The sequence below is a fragment of the Garra rufa genome, chromosome 1 (genome assembly GCF_049309525.1).
Source record: "Garra rufa chromosome 1, GarRuf1.0, whole genome shotgun sequence".
Lineage (NCBI taxonomy): Eukaryota > Metazoa > Chordata > Actinopteri > Cypriniformes > Cyprinidae > Garra > Garra rufa.
This window is the reverse complement of record NC_133361.1, coordinates 42191493-42204582: the sequence shown is the minus strand read 5'-3', so window position 1 is coordinate 42204582 and position 13090 is coordinate 42191493.

Below are 13090 nucleotides of genomic sequence, written 5' to 3'. Positions count from 1 at the left end.
GGGCAGAGCTTGCAGGTTCACCACCTGATCGCGGAAAGGCATGGTGGGAACCTTGGGCACATACCCGGGCCGGGGTCTCAGAATGACGTGAGAATCACCGGACACGAACTCTAAGCACGTTTCGTCGACAGAGAAGGCTTGTAGGTCCCCTACCCTCTTGATGGAGGCCAGCGCGGTCAGGAGCGCTGTCTTAAGTGACAGGAATTTTAGCTCGACTGACGCGAGTGGCTCGAATGGGGCTTCCCGTAGGCCCTGAAGGGCAACGGAGAGATCCCAAGAGGGTACGAGGTGCGGTCTGGGGGGATTAACCCTTCTCGCACCTCTAAGGAACCTCACGATCAGTTGGTGCATCGTGGTACGCTGCGATGGCAGCAACGTACACTTTGAGAGTTGAAGGGGACAGTCTGCGCTCCAACTTCTCTTGCAGGAAGGAAAGCACTACTGCAATTGGACATCTCTGTGGGTCCTCTGCTCGAGAGGAGCACCAGTCGACGAACAGACCCCACCTCAGTGCATAATCCTGCCTTGTAGAGGGAGCTCTGGACTGAGTGATAGTCTCAGAGAGGTCTGACGCATCCCGTCCAGGAGCTAGACGTGCAGGTTCATAATAAGTCCAGACACTTCAGCACTGACTGCGCCCGCTCGTTGGTGAGGCAAGCTGTCATGCTGACCTAGTCCAGCTCCACGCCGAGAAAAGAGATCCTCTGCACTGGGGAGAGTTTGCTCTTTTCTCGGTTGACCTGAAGGCCCAGATGGCTGAGGTGCTTGAGCACCAGGGCCCGGTTGCATGAAAGCCCTTAAGCTAAGAAATCCCTTAGTTATAAGGTTAAGGGTACCCTTAGTGAAACTTGGGTTGCAAGATAAAACCTAAGGGTCAACTTAAGGAACTTTAAGGCTGTCATAAAGTATTTCCCTTAATTATCTAAGTGTTCACTTAAGTGTTGCTACAAAGTCCTTAGTAACCATTTTACCTTAATAAATTGAAGGGAGCAAAACAGTTCCCTTAAATCATCTCTAACTCAGTATCTGCAGGATTTTTAAGCTCAAATGTACATTTTTTAAGCTCAAAGACTTTTTTTTAAGACCTGCAAAAATAAAATGAATACCATATGAGCACAGTGGGGCAATGTCTATAGTAACATATTAAACTGTAAAATGACTATAAAAAGTTTGACTTTGGATGTATCAATTATTATATTAATTTAAATAACTATTAGAAATCATTATATAAATTAAATAACAATATTGTCACGGGTGTGTGCAGGACGAAACGAGACGATAGACGAGATTAACAATCAACAATATATTTAATAGAAATCTTCAAGAGGAACAAGGCAGGAACAGGCAGGAACACTGAGGGCTTTCACACACATCAAACAACGTCAAGGACCGACAATACACTGAACTCAAAGACAGACTTATAAAGGGTAACTCATGATTAAACACAGGTGACGGTGATTACACAAACGAGGACTAAACCAAATGATCACAAAATGACAGGGGGAAAACAAATGGGAAAAACCAATGACAAAACTGTGACAAATATAAATATATTTTACTGTCTTAATTGTTTAGATTTTTATAATGCATTATCTTCTTGTCAGTCCACCAGTTTACAACTTTACAACTGCGTGTTTGCAGTGTGAAAACATGAGTTGATTTTCAGTCATTGGTCAGCAGGTGGCGCTTTCATAAAGACCTAAAAATAGTGTTCCCTTCCGGGAACTCGAGCCGCGTCAGGAACGCTATGGGGAACGCCATTGGCGGGCCGCACTCTGAATCATGTCTTGCAACTAATGAACGACGGGGGTGACGTCACAGGCGCGGTGACGTCACCGACCAGGAAGTATAAAGCACGTGCGTTTGAAGCCCGCGGCAGCTTTTGTCATTCAGCGAGAGCGCTCTGTGTCTGTGTCTGTCAGAAGTCATTGCTGTTTTTCGTGCCCAGTTTGATACACTTTTATTTGAGCAAATGACTTCTAAGCAACTTAGAAAAGCGGTGGCGGTTCAGCGCCCGCATAGACAGTGTGTTCCTCCCTGCCAACGCTTCATTGTTGGTGGGGATACACACAGTCTATGCGTGGTCTGCTTGGGAGCGGAGCACGCTCAGTCAGCCCTCGAAAAGGCTGGCTGTGCGCACTGTGACCGATTGCCGGTGCGCGTGCTTCGCTCCCGGAAAGCCCTCTTCGAGGAGGGGGCTTTCACCAGCGTTCCCCGCGGGAGTGGCCCCGCTTCCGCCGAGGCGGAGCGGCAGCTGCACTCGTGGGGTTCGCAGCTCGATTTGCTGGAGGGTATGGAGACGGGTGAACCCCTATCTCCGCCCTCACTCAGCCAGTCGAGCGATCTTCTCTTGGACGTGGAAGCCCGCACTGCGGTTTCTTCCCCTCCAGAGTTGATCCCGGAGCTCTTGTTGTCTTCCTCCGAGGAGGTCGACCTTGCAGCTCCGGATGTCAGTGAGCCACAACCGCCGCCCCGTTCGCCTCACTACGAGGAGCTCTTAGAGGTGCTGACTAACGCTGTGGCCAAGCTCAACATCGCTTGGCCCGCGGAGGAAAGTCTCAGAAACCCTTATGAGCCGCAGCGAAGCGCTTTAGATGAGCGCTTCCTGCGGACACAGTCAGCACCTCCTAAGCGAAGCCTTCCCTTCTTCCCCGATCTACACAAAGAGCTTTCTAGATCGTGGGAGAAGCCGTACTCCTTCCGCCTGTTCAATCCCGCTGAGAACTATGGAAACATCGCGGGCGCGGAGGAGTGCGGATATAGGATGATGCCACGGGTTGAGCAGACGCTTGCGGGCTATCTGTCCCCCGGCTCGGCATCGTCCTTGAAGGCTCCGCCCTTGCCCACTAAGCCACTAAAGGTTACATCAGGCTTAATGGGCAAGGCGTACACGGCAGCAGGTCAGGCTGGCGCTTGCCTTCACACCATGGCAGTGCTACAAGCCTATCAAGCCGACCTGCTGAAGGAGTTAAGCGAGGGTGAGGAAGTGAATGTGTCGGAGATGCAGCGTACTGGGTCGGTCTATGGCAGCCTTGGTGGCAGCGGAGAGGCATCTCTGGCTGACCCTGTCCGAAGTCAAAGAGAAGGACAGGGTCACACTCCTGGACGCTCCCCTGCAGCCGTCCGGCCTCTTTGGTGCCTCGGTCGATACAGTTGTCGCCAGGCACCAGGAGGCCCGTAGACAGGCCGCAGCGTTCAGGACCTTCCTCCCCCGCCGTGTTTACTCCTCTGGGGCTGCTGGACGGGAGCAGCCCCAGCCGTGTACGAGCTCCTCGTACCGTGAGGCACAGAAGCAGAGCGTCGCCACCCGTACTCCTCCGGCGCAGCCTAGAGGGCGGGGACGGTGACGCTCTAAGCCGAGGGCTCCTGACAGAAGGCCCGACCTGAGGGTCGTCCTTCAGTCAAGGAAGTCCTCGGCTAAACGGCCCTGACGGTTGTGGCTCAGGGCCGTTGAGGGCAGCCCCTTGCGAGCGGGTTTGCACCGTACCCCCAGGTGCGGGTTTCAAACCCCCTCAAGGCCCTCAGGAAAGCGTGGAGCTAGTTCAGGAGTTTCCTGCCAGCTTGCTGTTACAGGGCTCCGAATTAGTTCCTCGAGTAAATCCAGACACCAGTCTCGAGAGGCTGGTGCCCTTAGTAAACTTTCTGGCAGCGTGGAAACTACTGCCAAATGTTTCAAAGTGGGTCCTGCGTACTGTAGAGAAAGGTTATGCTATTCAGTTCGGCACCAAGCCGCCACCTTTCAGCGGGGTATTTCCAACATTAGTAAGCCCCGAGCAGGGTCTGGTAATGGAACAAGAAGTAGATACTCTTCTGAGGAAGGAGGCCATCGAGGTGGTCCCTCCTCAAGACAGGGAATCCGGGTTCTACAGCCGTTACTTCATTGTTCCGAAGAAGGATGGGGGGCTTCGGCCCATCTTAGATCTCAGGCTGCTAAATCGCTCAGTCAGAAAACTGAAGTTCAAAATGCTCACTGTCAGGCAGGTCGTGTATCAAATCAGGTCCGAGGACTGGTTTGTCACGATAGATCTAAAAGACGCTTATTTCCACGTCTCCATCCTTCTTCAGCACAGGAAGTTTCTGAGGTTCGCTTTCAGGGGCGAAGCGTACCAATACAGAGTACTTCCGTTCGGCCTAGCTCTCTCACCCCGAACTTTCACGAAGTGTGTGGATGCTGCGCTGGCTCCCCTGCGACTCCAGGGCATCCGCATACTCAATTACATAGACGACTGGCTCATCCTAGCCAGTTCAGAGCAGTTAGCGGTTCAGCATCGAGGTGTTGTTCTCGCTCACATGCAGAGTTTGGGGTTGAGACTCAACGCCAAGAAGAGCGTCCTCTCTCCACTGCAGAGGACTACTTATCTAGGCGTGGTATGGGATTCATCCACGATGCGGGCACAATTGTCACCCGCTCGGATCGAGTCCATACTCACTGCAGTAAATGCGGTCAAGCTAGGCCAGTCACTCACTGTCAAACAGTTCCAAGTACTGTTAGGTCTTATGGCAGCCGCCTCCAACGTGATACCTTTTGGACTGCTGCATATGAGACCACTACAGTGGTGGCTCAAAACCAGGGGGTTCTCCCCGAGGGGAAACCCACTCCGCAAGATCAGTGTCACGCGGCGCTGCCTACGTGCCCTGGTCATGTGGAAGAAACCCTGGTTTCTCTCTCAGGGACCGGTCCTGGGGACGCCATGTCACCGCGTCACGCTAGCGACAGATGCGTCCCTCACCGGATGGGGAGCGGTCATGAGTGGCCGCTCAGCCCAAGGCCTGTGGAGCCCTCACCACCTCTCATGGCACATAAATCGCCTCGAGTTGTTGGCAGTGTTCCAGGCCCTGAGGAGTTTCCTACCAGACCTAAGAAACCGTCATGTCCTTGTTCGTACAGACAGCACAGCGGTAGTTTATTATATAAACCATCAAGGAGGAATCCGCTCACGCCCCTTATTCAAGCTGGCGTATCGGATCCTCCTGTGGTCTCAAGGGAAACTCCTCTCCCTGAGAGCAGTCCACATTCCTGGACATCTGAATGTAGGAGCAGACGTCCTGTCAAGGCAGGGGCTGAGGCCCGGGGAATGGATGCTTCACCCAGACGTGGTGAAGCAGATCTGGAGAATATTTGGCCAGGCACAGGTGGACCTGTTTGCGACTCGAGAGACATCGCACTGTCCCCTCTGGTACTCTCTAGTTCCTCCAGCTCCACTGGGGCTGGATGCCATGGCACAGACGTGGCCGAGGCTGCGCCTGTACGCCTTTCCCCCGATCGCTCTGCTCCCGGGAGTTCTGGAACGGGTCCGTCGGTTTCAAGTGCGACTGCTACTAGTAGCCCCGTACTGGCCGGCACGAGTATGGTTCTCGGACCTGGTATCTCTCCTCGAAGGCTCTCCATGGGAGATTCCCGTCAGGAGGGACCTCCTGTCTCAGGCTGGGGGCGCAGTCTGCCACCCCCAGCCAGGGAAGTTAAGGTTATGGGTGTGGCCCCTGAGGGGGCGCAACTCATAGGAGCGGGTCTCCCTACTGAGGTGGTTGAGACCCTTCTCCAATCCAGAGCTCCCTCTACGAGGAAACTGTATGGCCTCAAGTGGAACTTGTTCGCGAGATGGTGCCACGAGCGCCACTTAGACCCAGTCAACTGCCCGGTCGGTACAGTTCTGGAGTTCCTACAGTCTCGCCTTTCCGCAGGGCTAGCTCACTCCACCTTGAAGGTTTACGTGGCGGCCATAAGTGCCTACCACGCCCCTCTAGGTGGTCTCTCAGTGGGCAGAGAGCCCTTGGTCATACGGTTCCTCCGCGGTGCGCTCAGGCTGAGGCCTCGAGTGACACCCAGGGTTCCCGCGTGGGACCTCGCTGTGGTGCTAGAGGCTCTAAGTGAGCCCCCTTTTGAGCCGATAGAGGAGTCTACGGATCGCATACTTACAATAAAGACAGCGCTTCTGTTAGCACTTACCTCCCTCAAAAGAGTAGGCGACCTGCAGGCCTTGTCAGTGGCCCCGTCCCACTTAGAGTTTGCCCCAGGGATGGCCAAAGCCTTTTTATATCCCAGGGTCGGGTACGTCCCGAAGGTCCCCTCCCTAGCACCGCAGCCTATAACGCTACAGGCGTTCTATCCTCCTCCATACGTGGAGCCAGGTCACAGGAAGTTGAACTGCATGTGCCCAGTCAGAGCCTTAGACGCATACGTCCACAGAGCTGCCACGTGGCGTAAAACAGAGCAACTGTTCGTCTGTTATGGCCCCCCTAAGAGGGGGAGCCCGGCTTCAAAGCCCACTATTAGTAGATGGATCATCGATGCCATAACTACTGCTTACGAGTCCTCTGATCTCCCCTCACCGTTGGGACTCAAGGCTCACTCTACTCGGGGCATGAGTGCCTCGAGAGCTCTGACTGCAGGTGTCCCCATAGAAGACATCTGCAAAGCTGCGGGTTGGTCCTCGCCCCTAACTTTCGTTAGGTTTTATGAGCTTGACCTCAGAGCCGCTCCAGGCTCTGCTGTGCTCTCGGCCTAGTGCGCTAGGCCTGGAGAGTCAGCCACCTCCCTAGCCAGGAGAAGACTTCTCAAGGCGCATCTTTCTGCGGAAAGAAGAGAAGTTAGTTTCGCCAACTAAAGAGATCTGCAAACAAACTAAGAAATACTTAGCCTGTTGTCCGTGGAAAACTAGACAAAGGCTCTTACTCTCACGTTCTGACACTACTATCAGACCGAGCTTTCAGTCCCTCTTGTCATGGCTGAAACCCCAGACAAAGGACTAAGACCCCTCGTGTGCCCGAGGGCTGAGGGGTGCCTCCTGCACTGACTGGCGAACCAGGCGGAGGTCTCTATTCTCGTGTGCCTGCGGGCCGAGAACTTTACAGCCCTCTTGTCCGCGGAATGCTAGACAATGACTTACTTGTCCTCGTGTTCTGACGCAGTATGCTATCAGACCGAGTGTAATGCGGTCCCTCTGGTTCCGGAAACTACCTTGACCAAGGACTAAGACTCCTCGTCTGCCTTAGAACAAGGCCGAGGAGTGCCTCATGCACTGGATGGCTACCAGGCTGAGGCCCCTACTGTCTTCCCCGTGAGCCTGAGGGCCGGGGATTGCAGTGCCCTCTTGTCCGCGGAATGCCGACAATGGCCTTATCTCTCGCGTCCTGGCGTAGCACAGGCCGAGCCTTGGATCCCTCTTGCTATGGCTGCACCCCCAGGCAAAGGATCACCCACTCCTCGTGTGCCCGAGGGCCGAGGAGCCTGGAGGTCAAGCTCACAGTCCTCGTGGGTCTACGGACCGGGGACTACACACACCATCTGTCCGCCGAGTGCTAGACAGTGGTCATTCGGTCCCTCTTGTTCTGGCTGACTCCCAGACAAAGGACTAAGACTCTGCGTGTGCCTGAGGGCCGCAAAGTACCTCTCGCTCTGGCTGGCGACCAGACAGAGGAAGACTACCATTCCTCGTGTGCCTAAGGGCCGAGGACTACAGGGCCTCTTGTCCGCGTAATGCTAGACAACTGCTCTTTACCTTTCCACCTGCTGGCACAGACACTGCGCAGGGTTCGGAAATTATGGGGGCGTAGGTAGTCTCGTTCCCCATAGCGTTCCTGACGCGGCTCGAGTTCCCGGAAGGGAACGTCTCGGGTTACTACTGTAACCTTAGTTCCCTGAGGGAACGAGACGCCGCGTCTCGGACCATAATTCCCGCCCCCTGCGGCGCTCGCTTCATGCTAGAGCTGCCGCGGGCTTCAAACGCACGTGCTTTATACTTCCTGGTCGGTGACGTCACCGCGCCTGTGACGTCACCCCCGTCGTTCATTAGTTGCAAGACATGATTCAGAGTGCGGCCCGCCAATGGCGTTCCCCATAGCGTTCCTGACGCGGCGTCTCGTTCCCTCAGGGAACTAAGGTTACAGTAGTAACCCGAGACGTTTTTTCCCGGTAATGACTGTACACAAAGTAGTACAGAAACGTGTAGCACTCATATTTAATTAATAAACGGTTTCTATTAAGTTATGTTTCTATTTCGTTATGTTCTGTTTATTGTGAGATGTAGTAACTATAGCAACCATGGATTGCGCCCATTGCCGTATGTTGTCAGAAACTACAGTGAAACACTTAGTGTAAACACTAAGGAAAGGATGACAGTTATGATGTTTGTTGCAACGCTCTTAAAGAAATCCCTTGCCTCAGGGATTTTTTCCCCCTCAGGGATACTGTTAAGTCCAATTCCTTAAACTATTCAATAGTTATCAAAAGGGACATACACAATAAGTGATTAAAACATAATAGACAAATGTATGGGTTACATATATGAATAGGAAATTATGCATAGAAATGATGAGTTGCTCATGAGTTCTTTTAGCATAATTTTGGGTGCATACATATATATATATATCAAGAGGCAGTTTTCTGGGCCGTATTGGGAATGTGAGGGTCTGTTCTCTAAGCAGGAAGGTCGAAAGGTTAGGGAAGGAATCTCAGTGTGTGGATAGGGGGAACAAACCAAGCACAGTCTCTACTAGTGATTTTCCTCATGTGACGTTCATGATGTGCATTTCTTTGACAATTCATCTTGGTTATTTGCCCCAAAGTTGACAATCTCCCTTTTTGCGATTATAAACCAATGTCCTCTTGTCTCAATGTTGCACGTTCCTGGTTAGTTAGGTCTGCTTCAGGCTGGCGTTCTGGCGCCAGGCTATCAAACGTCAGATTTATGACGGGGCCTCTTGTGGAATTTACGTCTGTAGAAGTGTTCTAACTTCTAATCGACTCTCTTAAATTGTCTGATTCGCGCTGAAATCCTACAAGACAGACCCAGCTTCTGCGCTGCTGTGTCCAGTTCGTGCTTTGTGCAGATACGTAGACCACACTCGGCACTTCAGACGCACAGAGCAGCTCTTTGTCTGCTTTGGAGGTCAGCAGAAAGGGAAAGCTGTCTTCAAAAAGAGGTTGGCTCACTGGGTGGTAGATGCCATCACCCTGTCATACCTATATCAGGGAGAGCCATGCCCCTTGGGTGTTCGTGCCCACTCCACATGGAGTGTTGCCTCATCCTATGCGTTGGCTTATGGCACCTCACTAGCAGATATCTGTAGAGCTGCAGGCAGGGCGACACCTAATACCTTCACCAGGTTCTACAACCTTCGCATAGAGGCCGTATCCTCCGTGTCTTAACATAGACTTCAGGTGAGCGGAAGAACCTCCGGTGAACCCTGGGTCCTCCATGCCCCGCAGTCAGGCCTAGATGCGGAGTAGTCCCTGACTGTGCTCCTGCCGGGTCTCCTTCGCCCCGCAGGTTGTGGCAATATGTCTCAGTATTTTTCCATGGGCAGCCAGAAGGCCTTGTTTCCCTCGTATATCCCTAAAAAATTATGGATATATTAAATTTACTTTCATTCCGCATGTAAAATTCTCATGTGCTCCCCCCCCACAGTACAACTGGCATCCCTGTGGGGCCCCCTCTATTTGGTCCTCAAGGCGTTGGGAAGGTTACGTTCATATCCATCTGCTGACACGTCCGCCTGTCAGCATGTGGGTGTGTGCGTAACGAGGTATCAGGATCATGGCCTGTTCCATATGTCTGTTCCCATATGTAACATCGTAGTGAAACGACTGAAGGGGAACGTCTAGGTTACGTAGGTAACCCTCGTTCCCGGGCTGCGGCTCGGCAACTCAGCGAAAACCTGAATGACTGGCTGCATGCCGCCATCTTATATACCCCCTTATGTACCCCTAGGCTCAGAGATGATTGGACTCTCAAGCGAGTTCCCATATGTAACATCTCCGTTCCCTCCTTCAGGGAGCGAGGGTTACCTAAGTAACCTAGACGTTACATACATAACCTGAGACGTTCCCTTTTCGAGGTATGAAAGGTCTGATCTGGCTAGCAGTAACTACACAGCTGAAGGAGCATCCACTTAACTGAAAGGGGGAGACAGATGCTCAACCTACAGCGTGCTCGTAGAAAAAGCTGAAGTGTAAGCATACTGCAAGCTTAACCATTAACAAGACGTATCAGTGAGGCAGAGGAAGGACCCTAGTAGCCTGATGTTGCTGGTTCAAGAAGATCTGGGAAGAAGAGAACTTAGCCCTCAAGATGAGAGGAGAACCCAAAACCCTCAGAGCAGGGAATTCAACTCTTAGGATAAGAGGGAAACCCTGGCACTCAGAGGAGAGCATTGCTAAGCTTATCCAGCAAAGCAAGCAATTTAACAGGGAGGCAGAGAGAGGCCTAACAACCTAAAATTGCTGACTCAGAGCTCCTGGGAGCGGAGAGCTCAACTCTCAGGGTAAAATTTGTCCAAAAACTGCAGGAAGATACCCATATCATACAATTCGTTAGGAAATCACTGATAGGGAAGAGATTTCATGTCAGGTCCTTTCTATGTTCTGCCCATGAACTGTGAATCACGGGCAAAGGGCAGAAAATTCTCACTGCTACTGCAACGTGCAGTTGGTATTCAGCTCCCACAGGAGCTAAACACTCTCCGGCCATGCTAAATTTCCTCGGAAATCAAACATGAACGGAGCCGCTGCTGCGAATGCATCACTATTTCTGCGAGAGGTGAACGCATTCAACTCCCTCGAGAGCGGGAGACACTTGTCACACCAAGGCATTCCACATAGTGACCCCTAGAGGACGCAGCTCGATGTTCCCTCGAAAGAAAACTTCGTTCAACCTGGAAACCGCAGCAAAACGTAGCGCACAGGTTTGAGCTTGAACATTCCCCAAGTCCATATTTCTGACACCCTTGGACCAGTTTTTTTTTTTTACATAGTTCTAAAGAGCAAAAATAAAAAAATACACAACAAAGTACACAACTCCCAACTTAAGTCCACAATACTGATCTAATTTTATGTTACCTATACATACACTAGTTACATTTAGGCCTACAAATGTGCAGTAAGCTTTACTAACCTAAAAGTGATAAACTATTAGCCTAGAATCTAGACGCGCCCCTAGCGGCAGCAAATTACATTTGCTTCCAAGGGCAGTCTAGTAACTCTCCGTTCACTTGAGATTTCCAAAAATCCAAAATCGACCGGGCCAATCACGAGTCGGTGGGCGGGTTTAACATGATGACGACTGACCTGCGACCATAAGTTCCGTCAGTCTATGGTTCCGTGAATTACATACGCGTGAGAGAGAGAGCGATGGCTGCTGCTAGCGAACAACTTTCTTTCGAATCGGCTTTGGCCGCCACTCTGAAAGACTTTAAGCTTTTCACAAGAAACTGCACTAAGGTCGTTCTTACAAAAGAAGGATGTATATTTGGAGTTGACTACGTCCAGAGCCATACATACTCTCTGTATGGCTCTGACTACGTCTCCTCCTTCGTTGCTCTGATTGGTTGTAGCGCTATCCTATTGCGTGGAGAAGGAGTTTGAAAGACAACCGTTTATCCCGCCCCTCCGGTTGAGCGCTGTCTATGGAGAGTGCCCAGACCCTACATTTATGTGGGTCTGGCTTGTCAGGCTAATAAACTATAGTTCTTTGTTTGAAATTTCTGAGGCAGACAGTTTTCCACAATCAACTTATTGCAGTTTACGGTATATAAAATGTATGAAATAACTTCTAAATGAGAACATTTGGTTGCATATTAAAGTTTGATTGGTAACACCTTATATAATATGTCTGTTTATGTTATCATAAAGTGTTACATGTAAGTATTTACTATACAATTTACATTAATGAAATGCAAACACAATGAGCACTTTTGTGTGAAATAGTTTAGTTTACACCTGGTTACTCGATCAGCAACTCAATCAAACATATACATATTTGAATTGCACTATTTCCAAAAATTGTTAATTTAAATGTGATATAAATTTTCTTTGATCAAGTTTTTCTATTTGAACCAAGAAATTAAAATAGTATACACACCTGGTGTCCATTCCTTAGCACTTTGTTTAATCACATATGCAGCTGAAAAACTCTGAAGAAAGAGGTTAGCTAGAACGAACTCTCCTATTTATCCTCTGGGAATTATGAAGTTTCACTTTCAGTGCTCTGTCTGCCATGTCAATAGAGAAATCCTAGCTGAGATCCTGGATTATAAACATATACAAACATAGCATTACACAAAGGGGTTATATAAGGTTATTAGCATACAAAATGCTTACTTACTTAAAGGGATAGTTCACCCAAAAAATAAAATTCTGTCATTAATTACTGAACCTCATGTTGTTGTAAACTCGTAAGACCTCAGTTCATCTTCACAACACGAATTAAGATATTTTAATGAAATGAGAGAGCTTTCTGACCCTGCATAGACAGCAAGGTCCTACCACATTCAAGGTCCAGAAGGATACCAAGAATATTGACAAAATATTCCATGTGACATCAGTGGTTTAGTCGTAATTTTATGAAGCTATGAGAATACTTTTTGTGAGCAAAGAAAACAAAAATAATGACTATATTCAACAATTTCTTCCCTCCGGGGAGAGTTTGCCAATATTACCACAACCCATGCGGGTGGTGCTGTTGACATAGAACATGCATGTGCTGTACCTTGTTTATTGACAACGTGCACGCATTCATTGTGGTACTCAAGTTAATGGCAGACTCTCCCGGGAGAGAAGAAATCGTTGAATAAAGTTGTTATTTTTGTTTTGATTGAATCTTAGAAGCACTTAGAAGTAATTAAATATCTGTAAAATATAACAGCCATAAATATATATTCAGTCACACTGTAATAACCTAACATCACTCATGATGTTATACATTATACCGGTTATACTTTAAACTACTTAAATAATATATATTGTGGCGGGAGGAGCAAACGACAGACACAGTGGGTGTGGCGTTCGGCCTCAGAGAGGCTTTTATTAAACATAATAAAATAAAACAAGTGTCCAGGGGGTAAAAGTGTCCAAAATAAAAAGGGGATCTGGTGTCCTCAAGTGCTGGGGGTTCCGCGAAGGAGGGGCAGTGTTCAGTAGGGAACACTGTCAGAAAAAAGGGCACGGTTGGGGTCCATTTGTGACACTTAGGGTACAAATGGTGAAGTTGTACCCTCGATGGTTCATAGTTGCACCTTAGAGTACTCATATGTACCATTTAGGGGTAAAAAAGGTACAGATATGTTTCCAACTGCCAGAGGGTCCACGTCTGTA